This window comes from Ricinus communis, chromosome 2, assembly GCF_019578655.1.
Source record: "Ricinus communis isolate WT05 ecotype wild-type chromosome 2, ASM1957865v1, whole genome shotgun sequence".
Lineage (NCBI taxonomy): Eukaryota > Viridiplantae > Streptophyta > Magnoliopsida > Malpighiales > Euphorbiaceae > Ricinus > Ricinus communis.
In genome coordinates, this window is record NC_063257.1 from 14,505,427 (window position 1) to 14,520,007 (window position 14,581).

A 14,581-nucleotide genomic window follows, 5' to 3' on the forward strand; every position below is an offset into this window, starting at 1 on the left:
ACAAGAGCCTAGAGTTGATCAACTCTATGCATAGCCGATCCACTTTGTGTTGAGCCGACCGGCTCTATGATGTCATCAATCGGCTATTTATCGTAAATCTGTCATGTTTCACGAATTTCAAGCCCTTTTATTAATTTTTGCCATTTTGACCTAGTTTGGTCCCTTTTCTAAGATTTTTAGTTGTAGGAAGGGTTGTTATATTAGATTTATTGCTTTCTTTATTTTGCTTTATTTTTATGGATGAATGACAAATAATTGTTGTACGATTGATTAACTAAAATTGGAGACCTACCTGACAAAAAATGATGAGTATAAAGTAAAAGAAGGAAAGGCATGGTTTGTAGTTAATACGGTAACAAGAACATGCAACTGCAATGGTGAGAGATTAATGGATTGCCTTGTAAACATATTGCCATCTATATTGGATATAAAAGAGTCAACATAGAAGATTCATGAAGGCATTATTCATTCAATGCATGACTGTGACTTGGACTCTCTTGATCAAATGGATTGGATATTACCTCCTTTAAAGAGGCTTCCTGGTAGACCTAGGAAAGCTAGAAGAAGACAGGAAGGTGACCCTGCTCCCTCAACCTTTCAAAAGAGGTATTGTAGTGTCAAATGTACTATTTGTAAATAATTGGGATATAACAAGAGAGATTGTTAAAGAACTGCATATGGCATTAGGGTATGTGTCTACAAACTTTCATCTTTGGTTCACTTTCTGCTTAAGTTTGTATTTTTTTTCCATTGTCACAGGCACCTAGACATATGAAAGAGGCAACATCTGCAAGCCAACTTAATATGATTGCTAGTCAAATAGTAAGCTTAAAATTTCTTTTTTTATATACATGTAGCAGATAATTGTTACTAACTTAAGCTATTGAATTTTCTTTTTTAGGCAGGGACAATTCATAATACCTTTAGAAGAGGTCGTGGTAAAATATGTAGAGGTGAAGTCACAAGAAGAGGAAGTGAAACAATTCAAGGAAGACTTCTTGCTAATGGAGAGGGTGCCAACACCCAACAGAGCACAAATACAACTTATTGAACTTGCCAATTTGTCCATTTTAGAAACAATATAACTTTTTGAACTTATTTTTCTCTCAAGTACTTTTTGTGTGCATTTTTTTTATATGAAATATAGTTATGGATTAATGCCAATTGTTTGAAGCAACTTTTTTTTAGGCAGGTTGTTGAACTTGTTAGACAGGTTGTTGCTACATTGTTTAAGGTAACTTTCTTTTGAAGCATTTTGCTAGATTAGTGAAGCACCTTATCATATAACTTTTTGTTATAACTTTTGATGTTATATGATCACATCTCTTTTACAATTGTACTTTAACATCAATGAAATATCAGATATATTCTTTTTATTATTCTTGTTAATCTTTTCAGAGCTATTATTATACACGAAATGGTTATTAAGTTAGCATCGTTTGCTTCTCTCTTTTTTTCAACTCATTCCATCCAATAATACATAAATATAGTAAATATAGACAAATGAATCTAAATAAAAAGGTCATTCTCATCCATTAACACTAAATTTACTACAAGAAAACCAACTTTTTTACCAACCATTTTTTGTAAAATTATTTCATAAAATTACTAGAAACATATACCCCATCTTTTGTACCAACTATTTTCTAACCATTCCTGACTGCAAACACTACTTAATTGCCAAAAGCACTATAAAACCAATAAAAAATACAAATATTAAAATAATGCATACACATTGCCTTTAAGTAACACAAACTCATTTCAATCTCATTTATCTTCCATAACAATTGCCTATTTTGATTCTTCAAACTCAATGACTCCTCTTTCAATTGTGCCGAATCAATATTAATCTCGGCTATCAAACCATACATACCCCTCTGTCTAATCTTTATAGATCGACTCTCAATGCTTGTAGCCAAAGGTGCAAGCTCACACCATCCATACAAAGTCCCACATTTGTTTTGCAAGCAATAATAGTAAAGTTGATTCTTGTTTGTCTCACTTTTAGAAATCTGAACACCTGATCTTTAAGCAAATTCACAGTTGATATTTTTCAATCTTCCTTCTCATATATTGTTCGAACCATTTGATGTAGACATTGTCTATAAACAAAAATAAAGGCTAAGATGAAAAGAAAGAAGTTTAAAACCTTAAAAGAAAGATAAAAGTGGAAAAAGGGAAAATTAAAAGGATATAGAAGGAAAATGAAAGTGAACATTGATAAGGTGTCTTTTTATGTCTAGGAGGTTAGTTTCGGCATTTTAAAGCTTTTTTATTACCTTTTATACCAAATTTCAAAATGATTGATCAAATATAGTCAAATTTACTAATGGAGAGGCTATCCAGTCAACGATGCTTAGGAATGGCAGTCGGAAAAGTATTTTCGGGTACTCTACCTGACTGAACCTTATTAGAACGGATTTGAGGTAGTAATAAATGGGTTTAGGACAAGTTTGAAATTTAATTTTACAAACCGCATCTGATTCAGGTCAGGTTCAGGTTTGGACATACGGATACCCGTTACTCGAACCTGATTATATAGGCGGATACGGGTATAGGGTACCTGAATCCGAACCCGGTACCCATTTATTTAAACAGTGTACCCTACCCTATTAAACCCATTAAGAATTTCTTTTTATCATTTTATCCTCTATGAGTATTGAACCTTAGACCTTTATAAAAAAGAATGTCACTCTACCACTAAGCCATTTAACAATTTTTATTAAAATGGCACAAATAATATATATAGTTAAATTTTACGTATTGAAAAAAGAATATATATTATTTAGAAAATATTATTATTAGTATTCAATCTATTTACAATTTTAGCTTATAATTATGTAATGCTAATATGACATTAATCATATATATATATATATATATATATATATATATATATATATATATATATATATATATTATAATTATGTTTATTAAATAATATTTATTAGTATTGTGTCTTTTAACTAATTAATATGATTTCTATTGTTAACTTCTTTTAATAAAACCAACACTACATCATCAATTATCGTAACTGCTAATGGTTTATTCATATAGTACTGTTATACTAAGATATAAAAGAATATTATAGAACTCTTTTTTTAGCAAATCCGATAAAAGAATATTATAAGGCCCTTTGTTAGCAAATCCAATATTATTTATTGAAAAAGGTAAAAAAAGCTAAATTATATTAAAAAATTATTATAATGTCCAATCTAATATATTAGTATTATTAACTTATGATTATGTATTACTAAGACATTAGTGATGTTTGTTAAATAACTTTGACTAGTTTATGTCTTTTAACTTATTAGAATGATATAAAGTAATTTTATACCATATTATTATGTACTAGAATTTGAATTTTAACTTTAAATTTTTAATTTTAATTATATGTATCAATGTTTAGAAATATAAAATAATCTTTTTAAGCTTTTTAATTTTTATTTTTATGATATCAAAACTCTATATTTATAATAAAAATAAAAATATTATATATGAATTTAACAGACTTTTTACTAATAAATTAAAAAATATTTATATATAAATTACAAAAAATTTAATTTTAAACAAAACTATATAATTTTAGAATAATTTATATAATTCTAAATAAAACTACATAGTTTTTAATAAAACTATGATATACTAAACTAAAATCACATATCACAAAGCAAATCCTAATTCTATTCTCATCTCATCTAATTTCAAACTCATATTAACACTCTCAAAGCCTCAACCACTCCCACAAACCCTCATCTCATCGCCAACCTTCCGGTCGTTCCCGTCGTTGCTGTTGTCGTTGTTGTTGTCGTTCCTATTGCTGTTACTACCATTCTCGTTGTTGCTACTGCCATTCCTATTACTGCCATTGTCGTCGCCCTTGCTGCAGTCGCCTCCACCCTTGTTGTCATCGCCTCCATCCTTGCTACTGTCGTTATCAGCCACTGCTCCAGTCTCCTCAGCCGTTGCTGCTGTCTTCTCAGGTATTGTTGTTGTTTTAATACACTTTTATGGTATTTTTGCAAATTAGTAGACCTTGGCTTTTATGGTGTTCTATGGTTATTTGATTGAGTTCCTGGCAATAGGTCCACTTGATGCTAATTAACTCTGTCGTTTAGAATCTATTGGTTTACAATGATTATCATTTATTAATGAGATTGTAGGACTTTGAACATGCAATTTTTTCAGAATATTTTGAACTAGTTGGACTTTGAAGGCTCTTGTGATTTTATTATTACGATTTTTTTTGTTCTACTGAGATTGAGTTACTGAGAAAGAAATGAATATGAATGTTAAGAAAATACATAAAGGTTGGCTCGACTGATGTGAATCTTGGCAACTTGTGATAAGATCCAATATGCGGAATTGGAATAAGATTCCAAAGAAAGCTAAATCTAAACTTTGATGACCTTGACCCAAAGATAACTTGTATCTTGAACCTTGGTATAAGAAAGATTGTTGATGCCACACTCAAGAAAGATAGAAGGTGAGTGATAAGTAGATGTTGAACGCCAAAATAATAAGTTCTTGATAAGTTCGAAGTTCTTTTAAAGAACCAAGCAAGAATAATTCTCACAATATGTTTAACTCAAAAATATTCATTCCTTGAATAATATGGTTACACTTAGTTAATATAGTGAAAGAAATAAATCTAATTCCTAAATAGCATAAAGGAAATAAACTAATTAGAAATTATCTAAAAAATATGTTAAATAAAATTTTCCTAAATAATAGATTAAGGAATAGTCAATCTTTACTAAATAAGAATTGATTAAAAAAATCAAGCAAAACTTCCTAAACAATGAAGTGTGGAGCTGCTTCCTTATTTCCTAATGAAGAATATTCCAATTTGGCAAAAAGAGGAAGCTAAAAACATGCTCCCATGCTTCCTATTTAATTTGGATGTCCCTTTAGCTAAATAGGAAGCTAAAATGGTGTTTCCCTTGTTCTCTCTTCAAGTATTAAGCTCTCCCCTTTGTGTATACATATTAGGTCCATGCTTGGTTTCATTAAGCTCATCATATTGAATTAAATTAACAAGGCTAGGAGCCTTAATTAAATCTAACTCCTCCATGGGTTAATATATCCTTGGCCCAAATCTCTTGGATGAGTTCATTAAGAGCTTCTTTCATGCGTTTGGCCTTAGATCTTATAATTGGCCCACTTTGAATGTGTAAAGGACCCCTTGAGCTTGGTGTAGGCTTTGACCCTATGTTTGTGCTTGGATCATAACTTGAGTCTTGAAATTTGGTATTGTGATTCGCATCATTCTCTCCCTCCTCAAAAGGATTCGTCCTTGAATCTTCACCTATATCAAAAGGAGATAAATCAGCAACATTAAAAGAAGCATTTACATTATACTCAATAGGTAAGTCAAGCTTGTAGGCATTATCATTAATCCTTTCAAACACTTGAAAAGGACCATCTCCCCTTGGAAGCAACTTTGGAACACCGTTGAATAGGAAATCTTTCCTTTCTCATATACACACATAACCAATCTCTAGGTTCAAAGACCACCTTTTTTTGCCCCTTATTGACTTGATTAACATATTATTCAATTATGTTCTCAATGTTGAGCCGCACTTTAGCATGTAGATCGCGCACAAAATCTACCCTTTTATTTCCATCAAAATCAACACACTTATCAAGTGGTAAATGAGATAAATCCAAAGGCGTAAGTGGATTAAAACCATACACAATTTCAAATGGTGAAAATTTAGTGGCCGAATGGACATTTCTATTGTATGCAAACTCAACATGTGGCAAACAATCTTCCCATGTTTTAATATTCTTTTGAATAATGGCACGCAACAAAGTAGATAAAGTCCTATTTACTATTTTTGTTTGACCATCAGTTTGTGGATGTGCACAATTAGTAGAAAATAAAAGTATGCACCTAATTTACACCACAAGGTCTTCCAAAAGTAACTCAAGAACTTTGCATCCTTATCACTCACAATAGTTCTAGGCATATGCCATGTAATGCGCACAATTTCCTTAAAGAACAAATCAGCTATATCCGATGCATCAGCAGTTTTATGACATGGTATGAAATGCGCCATCTTAGAAAACCTATCAACAACCACATACATAGAATCCTTACCCCTTTTTGTCCTAGGCAAACCTAATACAAAGTCTATCAAAATATCAACCCAAGATTCACTAGAGATAGGCAAAGGAGTATACAAACCATGAGGCTTAACTTTAGACTTAACCTGTTTACATGTAACACATCTTTCACAAATACGCATAACATCACATTTCATATTAGGCCAAAAGAAGTGTTCAATTAAAACATCATAAGTCTTAGTGATTCCAAAATGCTCCATCAACACGCCCCAATGGGCTTCTTTCACAAGCAACTCATGCAAAGAAGAATTAGGCACACAGTTTGCTTTCTTTAAATAAAAATTCATCATGCCTATACAACTTCCCAAAAGCTACTTTCTCATAAGCATTAAACACATTACCAAAATCAGCATCATCTGGCTGTGCTAAACCATCAAATAGTTGCCCTTCAAAAGTGCCATTTTGGCACGGTTTCCGAAGCCACCACGGCCCGTGGTGGCTCAACACCGGCTAAGGTACGGCCAGGAAAAAGTCATGAGTTGCGGAACGCAGAGGTCCAGCACGGCCTGGACTTCGCCCGTGCTGATAGATTTATATAGGCAAAATACGATTTATTGAATTAGGGGTCGATTTTCTGACTTGATTTCACATATACAAGCTTAAGCCATCTTTTTCCAAACTTCAATACTCGACCTTAGAAGACCATTTCATCTATTGAAGGAAGGATTACATTGGTGTTAACATCAAATTGAAGATCAAGTGAAGATTTGGGAGCATTCAAGAGGCAAATTAGGATTTATCATTCTGAATTGGGAATTTAGGGATTTTCATCCAACTTGAAGAAGAAGGGTGTACATGCCTTCAATTTACTTTTCTGAATCTATTCTTTACTTTGTGTTGCTTATTAGTATGAGTAACTAAATTTTTCAAACCCATTGGGGTTCCTATGTTGTTGGATTGATTTTAATGCTTATGAGATTTTGATTATCAATTCTTGTCTCTTCTTGCTTTCATTATTAATGAGAAATCACTTTATTCATGAGACGTTGTGAGTTGTGGTATTTAGATTGCTATATGTAATTAAGAAATTGATTTAGTAATTGGAAATTTGAATAGCAAGAACTGGTTAATGATCACTTAGAGATAAAGGTAATTGACTAGCCGGATTAAGAATTAAAGAAGCTTAATAGAGACGGGTTAAAGCTTAATGCTAATTGAATAATCGATCGTTAGGAAGAGATTACAACTTTAGGTTATTAGGTCTAGGAATTCGGTTATCTCGAGAGGGAGACCGAATTCAGTTAAGAATTTGTCCACAGGTAATTGCAATTAGTAATCAATATAATCTTTATCTTCACTAAAATCCAACTAGCTTAGGTCCCCTAGGGTTTGCTTTTTCCTTCGATTATTTTCCTAAATCCTTTCAGATTATTTGATACTTAGTTAACCGTTTGTTCATATTTAATCATAGCATAATAACTTCATCGATTTTGTTAAGGTTGGATAACATAAAACGTTGTAGTAGTTCTAGGATCACCCTTTCCCGAGAATACGACCTTGATACTCACCATTTGTGCTAGTCTGCATCGATAGGTTCAGTGCCTTAGATTTTAGCTACACAAATAGCCTATCAATTTTTTGGCGCCGTTGCTGGGGAACTTTTGTATGAACTAGAGTGAATTTATGTTTTTTGTTAATTTAGCCATTTTTATTTTTCTGTCTTTATTTTACTTTTTATTTATTTATTTATTTTTTTAATTACTTATGTTCTTTGGTTGCTACCCTGCATTCTTAGGTAGTTTATGACTAGGAGCTCTAGCTCTGATCTTGTAGAGCCTTTGTCTGATCTAGAGCGATCCTTCAGACTTTTAAGGAAGCGTTTGCAATCAGTAGAGGAGGAGATTGAGGTTGAGATACCTGTTGGTAGACCGAAAGGGATGGAGAATCACAACGAAAATGTTGTGGCAGATGCCAATAGAACGATGTACGAGTTTGTTAGACCATCATTGGATAGGACACAGATGAGTATACTCAAACCGGCGGTGGCAGCTAACAACTTCAAAATAGAGCCAAATGTGATCTAGATGGTATAGCAGAGTGTACAGTTTAGAGGGCTGCCAAGCGAGGATCCCAATGCCATATAGCCAATTTTTTGGAGATATGCGACACGTTCAAGATAAATGGAACTACCGATGATGCCATCCGGTTGAGATTATTTCCATTTTCTTTAAGGGATAGAGCAAAAAGATGGCTGCAATCCCTTCCACTGAACACTATCACTACCTGGAAATCTTTGGCTGAAAAATTTCTTTACAAGTACTTTCCTCCAGTTAAGACTGCTAAATTGAGAAATGACATTTCTTCTTTTATGCAGATGGACGACGAGAGCATGTACGATGCCTGGGAGAGGTACAAGGACTTGTTGAGATGCTGTCCACACACCATGGTCTACCAATATGGATGCAGGTTCAGACCTTTTCCAGTGGTTTGAACCTTGCTACTAATAGAGGAGATGGCCATGAACAATTACTAGTGGCAATCCTCTAGGAGTCGGCCAGTCAAATAGGGAATGGTCAACCAGTTAGACTCCACAACAGCCTTGGCAGCTTAAGTGGAGCTTCTGACTAAGAAATTAAACCGACGGATCTGCGGTTCAAGCGACCCAAGTAAGCTACGAGTTTTAGAAGGTCTGTTGCAAACCGAATGCAGGAGGTATGTTTGCCAGCTCCTCTACTTCATCTATTGTTTCTGCTGACCATGAACAGGTAAATTACATGTGGAATACACCTGGACAATAGAACAACCCTTATAGCAGCACATACAATCCTGGGTGGAGAAATCACTCCAATTTTAGTTGGCGCAATAATAATGCCCAGGGTCCACCAGGATTTCAGAGACTGCATCAGCAGCCATCACAGCAGCAGCAGCAGGCTGGACCATCAGAGCTTCCTCTACTAGCCGAGAAAGAATCTAACTTGGAGGAGTTGATGATGAAGTTTGTCACGTCGACTGAGATGAGGTTCCAGCAGATCGACAGTGCTCTTAGATTTCAGCAAGCATCCATTTAAAACTTGGAAAATCAGATTGGGCAGATTTCTAAGATGTTGTCTGAGAGGCAGCAAGGAGCGCTCCCTAGCACCACTAAGTCTAACCCGAGGGAGCACGTGAACGCCATCACTTTGCGTTCAGGTAAGTTAGTTCAGCTCCTTTGAAACCTGTTTTTAATGATTCCACTATTGATGTGTAGGTTGAGGCAAGAAGTAAGGTTAAGAAACCTGAAAGGCAAAAGGTGAAACCAATCCTAGTGAGGGAGTATCAACCCAAGATTCCTTATCCTGCTAGACTGAAGCAAGTATAAGCACAAGAGCAATTCAGTAAGCTTTTGGATATTCTTAGACAACTGCATATTAACTTGCCTTTGTCGATGTATTGAAGCAGATGCTAAAGTATGCCAAGTTCTTGAAGGACATAATTAGCAGCAAAAGCAAGCTGGAGGAGGTAGCATATGTTAAGCTTAATGAAGAGTGCTTAGCAGTGTTGCAGAGCAAGTTACCAGAGAAACGTCACGACCTAGGGAGTTTTACTATTCCTTGCACTTTGGGTAACTTGTGTGTTGATGATGCATTAGCTGATTTAGGTGCTAGCATAAATGTCATGCCCATGAGTATGTTCAATAAGCTAGGTTTAGGGGAGGCAAAACCCACTAGGATGTGCATTCAATTAGCTTACCATTTTGTTAAGCTTCCGAGGGGGATTGTAAAGAATGTGCAAGTCAATGTAAATAAATTCATATTTCCTGTGGACTTCGTGGTTATGGATATGGATAATGAGCATGGTGTGCCTTGATTTTAGGGAGACCTTTCCTTGCCACGGCTAGAGCTAAAATGGACGTATTTAAAGGAAAGCTAGAGCTTAATATAGGGGATGACTGTGTTACTTTTAGTTTACTTCCATTTGATAGTTCTCCCACTGACCACGTTCATACCATTTGCGCTATTAATGGGATTGGTCTTGCATGTGATAAGCCACCACAGGATATACTAATTGATGATGCTCTGCATGCTTCTTTGCTTGTTGATGTGTGTTATTTATTTGAAGAAAACAACTTGTATCAATTTGAAACTTCGTGCTAAGATACACCCGAGAAGGGTAGTTGTAAGTTTGTTTATGACAAGTCATCTAGACAGGATTTGGAGTGGATGACTAGGCATCCCAACTCGGTATGGAGAGCACCTCCTTGGCAAACTGCTACACACATTGGACCGCCTCCTTGCGGTTATATGCCTCAGGCCCCAGCTTACAATGAGCCCACCTTCTCAATTTGCCCAAGGGGCAGGAATGCTGCTGTAGAGTCCACCTAAGCGACTCGACAAAAAAAGAAGTGCTTTTTGGGAGGCACCCCAAAATTTTAATTTTATGTTTTTATTAACATTTTTAGTTTATCAGTTGTTTACATGCTTGATGGTATTTAGAACACTTACTTAGTAATTTAACGTAGTTGTATGAATCTAGGGTTTGAATAACTTAAGTCGGATGTTTGGAAATCGGTGAAGACGGACTTCCCCGTTTGATATATTTTACTTGAATTACAGCCTAAATGTGTGCATATATGTGTTAAATGCAGGTAGGGAGTTCGGCGACTCGAGATGGTGAAGAAAAGCTCGGACTATACCCATCCACCATGATTTCCATGGGCACCACGGGCTGCAACACATCAACACGGCCAGAGTCATGCCCGTGATGAATATGCACATATAGAATTTAGGAATATGGCCATCCACTATGGCTTTTGAGGCCATCATAGGCTGCAACACCAGGCCGTGCTGGTCAGTACGCCCGTGATAGAGATGCACGTAAAGCACAAAGCAAAACCAGCCATCCACCATAGTTTCCGAAGGCACCATGGGCAGCAACACCAGGTCAGCACGGCCATGCCCTCACCCGTGACGGATTGGCATAAGAATGTGGCTTTAGGGTTTAGCACAGGTCGAGTCCTAGCCGTGCTGACCCACGTGACTATAAAAGCAGGCCTTTCCAAAAAAATTCCTACCTTTCCCTCTCTGAGCTCTAAGGTGTTGTTTCTTCTTTGTGTTTGATTTTTCTTACCTGTTACGGCAACTTCAAGTAAGTCTCTTTGCCTTTTGCTTTTATTTGATTAAATTTAATTTTTCTTTTATGCATTTTTTTTATTATTTAGGACATTTTGATATGCTTTAGTAGTTTGCTTTGTTAGACTACTTAAATTTGACTTCGATTAGATTTAGTTAAAACTAGTTGCTATGTTTATGTGATTTTGAATAATGAAATGATAAGTGTGGGGTTTGGTAGCAATAAAGTTTATTTATGGCATTTTATTATGAACAATTGATAGCATAAATTTTCTTTATTTGGTGCACGATAAAGTAGGCTGGAATGTAATTGTGAATTAGTTTTCTACAAGAGATTGAGGCTTTAGTCTTAGTATTAATTCTAAAGTTTTATGTTAGTCAAATTATAGCTGTTATGTTGTTTAATTTTCGGTAAAATTTATGTTAACTTAATTTCTTGTTTGAATACTAATGATTCACTGCATTAGGCAATATGAGGGATCACGATCAATCACGTCGAAAGCAACCACAACGCGCCGCTACCAGCAAGCGCCCGCATGGCGAAGGAACATCTTCCTCTACTTCACCTTCATCAGTACCAACACCAGCACCTCCACCACAACAGCAACTAGTCTGAGTACGAAGAGCACCAGTTGTAAATCCACCCGCACCTGGTCGTCATCCCTTATGGACATTTCAGAATGCAGATAACGAGAGCCACTTCCAAGTCATGAGATGGAAGCAAGTGATGGCTTGACGTTGTATCGACTTTGTGTCCTTGGAAAGAGTGGGATTGGCTCAGGATGTGCATGCCCTGTTCGAAACTCTGGCATACGCATGATTATTCAACATCATTGAGCCAACCTACCGCGAGCTTACAATTGAATTCCTCAAGACCTTCTTTCTGCAGCAACAGATCACAAACTGGCATCAACCTAATGCAGTTTACTTCAGACTTTGGGGAAGGGAGTTTCTCAATGTTAGTTCCACAATTTGGCATGCATTTAGGATTATGGACTGAGCAGGAGACCTCGGGCGAGAAGTATTAGGGATTTATATACGTCAACCCAATCTCGTACGACACCATGTGGGATTCATTGGTACTCAGGCCGGAATCATACTACCCCAGCAGGTCTAAGGCGTCTAGCCTTCCGGATCATCTCCGCTATCTCCATACTTTATTAGCTTACATGATTACAGGCATGGGAGATAGTTTTGGAGCGGTCACACAGACCGATGTTCATCCTCTAGGCTATGCAACATCGTAAGAAGCTTGACTTGGGATATCTGTTGGCTCATCAAGTCCGTTCATTCATAGTAGACGCCTAGAAGAAGATACACTGATGTTTTGGCCCGTATGTGACTAGGTTAGCTAAGAGACTGGATGTATTGGATGACTGTCTGTCAGAGCTTTCATAGATTGGTGATATGACACCACTAAGGATCAGACAGATGATCAACATGCAGATGATCACGACTACTTGACACTCATATGGCATAGAGTACAAGCTCATCAGCGCAATAGTAAGGGAGGCTAGAGAGGCAGCAGCTAGAGGAGCCCAAGACCCGACGGCTGAGATTCCAGATGTTAGGATTCCTAACCCAGCCATAGTGTTTATGCCTACATCTGAAGCCTCCTCTTCTTATTCTGCAGGGACATCGAGTGCTCAGATTAGTGCTTTGGCTGACTGACTAGATCGAGTCTACGGTTTACAGTAGCAGCACTATACTGAGTTTGTGCAGCAGAGAAAGGAGTTTGGGCAGTTTCAAGAGGAGACTAGGGCATAGTTTCAGGGTTTAAACGATATGCTCCAGCAGCTTATGCATGGGCTAAATAGGCAGGCCACCTAGACAAACCTAATGGTGGAGCAGATTCAAAAGATGGCGGAGACCGGAGCACAAAATTAGTGGTTCATCGATGATATGGAGTTTGATCTAGCAGGTTGCTTCACGGACCCTGTGCCACCACCACCGCCCCCTCCTTCAGCGCCTTCCCCTACTCCTCACCCTCCAACAGATTCAGCTAGTGAGGATGTGCCTTCGGCAGACTACCAGCTGTGAAACACAAATTTGTGCTATTTTTCTTTTCCTTTTCCTTTTTATTTCTTTCTTTATTTTTATTTTACTTTATTTTCGTTTCTTTTTGCATTTTCAATTTTATGTTATTTTCCTTTCATGTTATGTTATTTTAGTAGAACACTTTGCTTTGCTGTCTTGATATGTACATTTAATATGATCTTCATTTCTTATGATGTGCTAGTTATGTGCTATACCCAGTTTTAATTTTTCTAACACTGTGGACAGTGTTATACTCAAGTATAGGGTAGGTATTTATGGCTATATCCTTTAATTGTTTAAGGCAATGATAATCGACTATTCTTAGGATGTTAGGACCTAGGTTTTTCATGATATTTAAGTTTAGTTTATTCTTTCGTAATTAATGACTTAATTCACACACTAGCAATTAATTGTCCCTCTCTATCTTTTGTTCTTGAAAGCAATTTCACTGTATCAATATGTCAATTTGGCCGGGTTAAACCGGTGTTACTTGAGTTCCTTGCAAATTTACAACCTTTGACTTTGAACTTTGATTATGCCAATCTCGTATTCAATTTATGTGATGATTTAATTGATAAGTCTGGGAACCAATTGCAAATTTAAGCCACTTCAAACATGAGTTTTTGAACCAAAATTTGAGCATCCATTGCACATTATGCTCATGACTTTTCTTGTTTGACTGTGCGCTATACTTAATTTCGTTTCTAGAACTTGCTCTGTAATGCTTGTTGAGGTTACATGAATTTTTGAATACCATTAGATGATTTGGGCAACTTAGGATTTCACCACATCTGGCCAAAAGCCTACCCTTTGTTTCTATTAGCCAGCCAGTTTGAGCCTTAACCTTTTCTTCATGATTTACACCTAATCACTACACATACACCATTCTATACATCCATCTTTCCATTCACCTTCTATACTAAGTAATTATGTGTTATGCTTCTTCATTTATGGAATCATAGTGCCTAACGTTGTTCTAAATTCACTTAGTCTTTTTAGTCATTGTTTGATGCTCCCTTCAATCTAAATTGGATAACTATTCTTATTGTTTATGTCACTAATCATGCAGCCCCTATATAAGCTATTGTAATATATATATATAGTATATATCAAAAAAAAAAGAGAAAGAAAAATATTTCTAACTTACTTCTTAGCTCTTAGCTCTTCTGAATTTAATTCTTGTGAGCATCCTTTACTTCAAATAAGGCTTAGTGAGTATTTTGGTTGTTTTGGCACTCAGTTCCTGAAGCATTCATTTCAAATAAGTGCATGATTTTTCAACATACTTCTATCCAAATATTCTTACCTTTACCTCAGCCACATTTCAACCCTTGAAAAGACCCTTTGATTTTGGTATTCAATTATTC

The 14,581-nt window shown here is 36.0% G+C and overlaps 1 non-coding gene across 1 annotated transcript; it reads right to left on the reverse strand.

Moving 5' to 3' along the window:
- Positions 1 to 8,410: 8,410 nt before the first annotated feature.
- LOC112534634 lies at positions 8,411 to 8,519 on the reverse strand. The gene has a single exon (XR_003078914.1). It is a non-coding gene; the product is annotated as a small nucleolar RNA R71 (small nucleolar RNA).
- Positions 8,520 to 14,581: the final 6,062 nt, after the last annotated feature.